At 42.1% G+C, this 6,000-nt stretch overlaps 1 long non-coding RNA gene across 14 annotated transcripts in view; it reads left to right on the top strand.

Moving 5' to 3' along the window:
* The first annotated feature begins 141 nt into the window (after positions 1–141).
* Positions 142–6,000, top strand: part of LOC104861479 — a 427,158-nt gene continuing 421,299 nt past the window's right edge. For 12 of the 14 annotated variants that reach the window (XR_004516504.1, XR_004516503.1, XR_004516512.1 and 9 more), the window contains exons 1-2: positions 903–1,125; positions 2,730–2,988. This is a non-coding gene — a long non-coding RNA (uncharacterized LOC104861479). Of the gene's footprint in view, positions 352–902; positions 1,126–1,183; positions 1,692–2,729; positions 2,989–6,000 lie in introns of those variants that run through there. The other 2 variants (XR_004516502.1, XR_004516511.1) reach the window with 2 other exon arrangements.

Raw genomic sequence — 6,000 nt, 5'->3', positions numbered from 1 at the left:
GCTGTTCGAGCTGAGACCCCTGGTTGCCTCCGGACTAGGCGGTGGGGGAGGGGTGGGCTCTGGGGGATGCTGGGCTGGGACTCGGGAGAGCCAGGGGGTAGGGCCTGGGGACCAGAAGAGGACCCCAAGTTGGATCTGCGGGGCGGGGACCGGGTGTTGGCGTAGGGGAGGGAGGTCGTGAGGAGGAGCGCTTGGCTGCTGTTGGGTCAGAGGAGCGCGGGCACCCCAGAAGTCCAGCCTTCGAAGTTTGAGATGAGAGGAGTCCGGGGTCTAGAAGGTGGGCGCGATGCTGGAGCGGGGAACCCGCCCTCGGAGTCCCTGCGCCGAGTTGTAGAGAGCCTGCGGCAACAGGTATCCCCGAAGGACGGGTGGACCCCAAGCTGGCCTTTGTCCTGCGCCTTCGAAGCCTTTCCAAAGGGACCTCTGGGGGTGGGGTGGGGGTTCCTATCCCTTGAGTACTTGTGACTGTTTTGGCGCGTTGGGTGGAGGAGGGTGAACCCGAGTTTGAAGATCAGGATGGAGAGGCTGGCTCGCGCCCCACCTCCAATTGTGTAAGAGCCTTTATCTTCTGGGGCTGACCCTTTGCAGCATTTCGTCTCTGGGGATGAGGAAAAACTGGCAGAAACTCGATGCCAAAGTGGATTGTTCACCCTGATTGGCAGAGAAAGTGCCAACAAAAGAGGGGCATCTCCCGGAAACAATGACTTTTGGGGATTTCGCTCTCCCCTCGACTTGTCCACCTTGGGATGGGGGAAGGGGTGGCGGTGACAGGGTTGCTGGGGAGGGGACCCGTGCGGGCGTCCCCAGAGTAAAGTTTGCAGCGAGGTAGAGGGAAGATAGGGTCGGGGCGGGAGATGCGGGAAAGGGCGAGAGGAAGAAGGGGTGAGAGGGAGAAACCTGCCGCCGCTCGCCGCCTCTTTGTCTGCTCCGGGACTTGGAACAAAAGGGGGAACTTGATGAACTCTCCTTCCTCCCCTCTTCCCCGGACGCCCGGGTATCTCCGTCTCGCAACTTTGCCTACGCGACTTTCTCCGCTGTCAGGCCACCAGAAAGTGTCCGAGGGCCTCGCGGGTCTGCGACGAGGTAAATAATGTCCCTTAAAAGTGCGACGAAGTGGAGAAGAAGGTGAGTGGAGGTTGTTGTCTTGTTTACCTCTGTCTCGCTCAGCTCGCCCTGCTCCCCGCCCTGGAGAGAGAGGGCTGCGTAATCGCGCAGTGGCAAAGTTTGGCTGGTATATTCCACCTCCCTTTTCCAGCCCAGTCCCTACGCTTTTGTTCTTTAACGAACTTGCACAGATTGTTTTATTTGTTTATTTTAATAGGCAGAAACCAAGCAGGCATTGCTCTCATGTGCTTCTTTATATAAAGAGCTTGGGGGATGGGAGGAGGGTATGGGGGCGCGGGCGTTGACTCGCTTTCTCCCAGCCGCGCAAGTTGGATGGAAACATGCTGCTATGGATGGGAACTAGATCAGTCTCATTCCCACCCAGCCCCGACGGGTCCCGCAGGAGGAAGAGATGCGTAGTCGAGGGCCGTTTCCTCGCGGGTTTTGTAACTTAACTGCGCAGCGCGCTCCAAAGACCCAACGCACAATACAGAAAGAAATAGGCTGCAACAATAGAATGCTGAAGAGGTCCGGGTGGTTAGGGAGAGGGCTCCTGCGTTGGTGGTCAGGGAGGTTACAGCAAGCAGGTAAGAGTTGGGAAAGTTTTCTTGGGGGCTGGGGTGGGGTGGAGGAAGCCACAGGTTCCGGACTGTCAGGGATGCAGGGATGGAGTAGGGCCTGGACCACTGGTTAGGCAGCCCCTTTCAGTTTCACGACCCACCCAGGATGACCTGTGCCCTCTTTGGGGTTCGTCCTACCGCTCTCCCTGTACACACCCACCCTACTCGAGTGGGCTCCGAAGGCAGGGACCCCAGAGCCCCCCACCCCACCCCGAGCTCCCGGGCCCTAGCTTTCCGCCCCGCCTTTTGTGTTTTAACCTTTTGTTTCTATGGCCACGCCCGCCCCAAAGAGGGATGGCTGTTAAGCTTGTGTTTCTAGGAGAGGCTTCCAGTGGAGACTCCCTAACTTTGTTTCCTAAGTCGCTTAACTTTCCAGTGCTTCTATGTTGGTTTTGGCCCACAGGAATGGAGCGCTCGGACCACTAGGCAACGTCTTCATTTTATGTAAAATTTCGTTCAGCATTTTTTTCTTTCTCTCCAAAGTTGTTTGTCCTGCCCTGTCACTTGGTTAATAAAAAAGACATCTTGGAGACCGAAGTAGGGCGTTTGTTGAAAGTGGACAAATGTTGGCTGTATTGTATTTAAATATCAGAATGTATTTAAATATTACTAATGTGTCATGGTTCTACAATACAAATCTAGCTCATTATTTTTGGGTGTTTTGAGGGATGGGCCCAGATACGAAGGTAATTTAGTACCTTTTCCATTTTCTTCTCTCTTGGAGTCCCCGTTGTATATCTGTGTGGCTTTCTTCACAATCTTGCACTTGTTCACCCTTGACAAGGCAAATGAAGCATTAAACTGACCATACTGCTAATAACTCGAGGGACCATCCAATCTTTGAATTTCTGAAAGTTAGGGCTTTCTGTGGTGCTAGAGCTGTGCAGTTTTCCATTTTCAAGTCGGAGACTGAAATACACTGAGACAGATGATGGTTACTTTTTGATAAACAGGGAATATGTAGGGTGGTTGGGAAGCTAACCTGGATTAATTTCCATTGCACAGGTGTGATTATTGTGAGCATCTGGGAGTGTGGAGCAGTGGCTTCAGTCCTTCCTACCACCGACCTTACGTGTTCCGTACCATTCTTATTGGATCTATCAGAAAACAGCATGCAAGAGCCAGCAGCCAACCATTCCTGGTGGAGCACCATCAAACTTCCTCCGTTGGAGTTACTTAAAAGTTATATTGTTGGGATTTTTGATAACGCCTTTCCTTATGTGGATTACTACAATTTGATGGCTGGGAACTCTCCACTCAGAAGGTATGTTTCTTTGTAGACACCGTGTGAGTTCTTGGAAAGGACCATCTCCTGATTTTTGAGCTGTGGTCAAAGTGATTTATGACTTCAGATTGCCTTGGTTGGATCTAATTTTTGTTGATCCTTTTTCATTTGGAATGATGACTTCAGTACTTTTGATGAAGTTTTATTAATTTTACAATGTGCTTTTCAACGTATGCACACATAATGAGAGTGGATTTATGGTCACTAAGGGAATTCTATAACTATTAGGGCTCAGTAGGTCCATTGGGCAAGTAACCCTATTCTGTTTATTTGGATTTCCTTCTTAAATGTCACAGTGGATGTTTTTCTATTAGTACATGGTTTACATTTTTTTTCATTTTGGCACTTTGTTTTGATACACAGAATCCAAAAGTAGCCGAAAAATTATCTCTCATGACAAAGAGTTAATCTAAAGCACAAGTTCTATGAGAAAAAAAATTTGGGTTATGCAGTCACAACTGAGCCTGGAGATATGTTTTATCTTCACAATATATATCAAGTTTTTGTAGTGGTACAAGAGTATATTCCCTCTTTTAAGTCTTAAAATTCATTTCTGTTCATAAAATGCAGTTAAACATTCACATAAATACTATTGGCAATATAAGAAGTACTTTTTGACATATTATTTACTGTCTTTGTTTCAGCAGTTGTTTGCCTTGGAAAGGGAGAGTTTTATTTCTGTGGGCTAGTCAAAAAAATAATAATTGGGAATTTAAAAAATTTTATCTTTATATTAGTAAAAAAGTGTTATGGTTTGCATATTTTTATTTATATAAAGTTATACAAGTTACTTGACATTGTGTGACTTCAATTTATCATCTATGGATTGAAAATTAAATTCAACTTTACAAAATTCTTTAGCTTTAAGATTCTGGTGTTTGTTGGTTATTCCTATAATTAAATCACACCTTCTCTTGTGAAGTTTATTTTCAGACTGTTGAACAATACAAGTACTGTTGTAAAAAACTTAATGAGGATTAATTGTAATTTTTTATTGTATGAGCACTTAGTCCAGGGAATATTACTTCAGGAAATATATTTTAAATTTTCTGTAAAGTGTACTTTTGGCAAAGTGTGCTCTATTAAAATTTACTGTTTCCTTAAAAGTTTTCACTAAAAGTTTATCTGCTGGAAATAACAGATTTCCTTAAACATTTTCACTAGAAGTTTGAGTTTTGGAGGTGGAGAGTGCCGTATTATTTCCTAACAAGTGTTTTACCTATTAATGTCTGAAGCGAGTATGTTTGAATTTGCTTTCATGGACACACAGTGTTGATTTTAGAAACAGATGTTGGGCAGCCCAAGTCCAGGTCATTGGTGACTGTGATGCCTTGGCTCGGTCACTGGTTTCCACAGGTCTCAGTTTAGTCCTTTGTAAAGTGGATGTCCCAAAACTCAGTTCATACAGTCATCGTGGGGAATATATATATATTTGAAAATAGATGTAATAAAAACTTAGCAAAGCACTAAGAATCTGAAACATACAATGAAAGATGCTATTAGCTTCCACAGTGAATCAGTGCTATTTTAATACTTAAAACTTTTCTGACAGATTTCAAACTACATTAGCCAGATAGTCATCTAAATGTTCAAAGTCATTTTGCACAGAAGTTTGCACATATTGAAATACATTTCTCCCTGAAAATATATCCTATTTCTATTCAATTAAGTGCAGATTCATTTACTTCAGTAAACTTTTATCAGGTCTCACTGTTTGTAAACTTGTTGCTGGAGGTCATGGTTCAATTTGAAACCTGTGGCCCTTTCATTTCCTCTTGTTCTGCAAGTCATGATTAAAAACCACCTTTTAGAATTTGTTTACTCGAAATTTCTGTTTTTAATGCTATTAAATGATGAGTAGACATCAATATAGTTTTAATAATTTTGTTTATTGACTTGTGAACTGAAATATAGTGATTACTTCTTGATGAGGAAATCAAGAACTGGAGCACATTTTCCAATATTAGTGTTTACAAAGTAGTCTTTATTAAAATAAAAAACTTATAGTGAAGATCAATGGCACTTAGAAGAATAGCGTTTCATCCTGAAATGAAGTTCTAAGTCTTGGGTTTCCATTTTGTAGATCTGTAATTTAGCAAGCTGCACTGCCTTCTCTGAACGATTATTCACCTTATTTGAGGGAGAGTCCATTTGTCTTACCTTTAGGAGGTTCTGATAGGAATATTAAGGTATTATTTCTTCTAATTGATGTTAACAAAGAAAAATGTGGAATTCATTAACATTAAAGTAAGAAAAGGTCTTTTAAAAAAGTTGTGTTTGAAACTTTGTGTTCAAAAGCATTTATTTTAGTTACTAGATTATACATATCATCAATAGAACAACCACTAATACAATAGTTTGTAACTACAGAATTTTAAATGATAAATACATTAAAACTTTTCTATATTACTTCTTAAATTTATAACCAAATATACTCATTAAGTTTACTACTGATAACAGATTTTATAGTTTTGGGTATTTAAAACTGCTTATTGATTTGGATAGGTTTGGATTACTAGAATCAGAACAGTCTTCTGAAACGTTAGCAGTAAACTTAAATCTGAAGAAAATCTGAACGTTCGTCTGTGCTTTCTAAAAATAGTATCTATGATATATGCCAAAGATATTATGAATAAATAAAAAGTATTGAACTTTGACCTTGATAATAAGTTTAGGAATTAATTATATTGTATTGTGGGCACCATTTCTACTTATTTGCTATGAGTTTCTTTAGATACTTTTTTGCCAAATTTGCTTTGATTTCTTCTTTGTGATTTCAAGTCTGCTGATTTTTAAAATGACTGCCATCTCTAAGAACTTTAATGGTATTTTGACCCCTTATTGTTTTTTAAATATTTATTTATTTATTTATTTTTGGTACCAGGGATTGAACTCGGGTCCTTGCACTTGCAAGGCAGGCCACCGAACCGCTGAGCTAAATCCTCCGCCTTGGCGTTGACCCCTTATTGTTAAGGGTGCTTTAGAAGTTTA

Source organism: Fukomys damarensis, unplaced genomic scaffold, assembly GCF_012274545.1.
Source record: "Fukomys damarensis isolate Sample0158 unplaced genomic scaffold, DMR_v1.0_HiC HiC_scaffold_10, whole genome shotgun sequence".
Lineage (NCBI taxonomy): Eukaryota > Metazoa > Chordata > Mammalia > Rodentia > Bathyergidae > Fukomys > Fukomys damarensis.
This window is presented reverse-complemented; position numbering and strand designations above follow the sequence as displayed.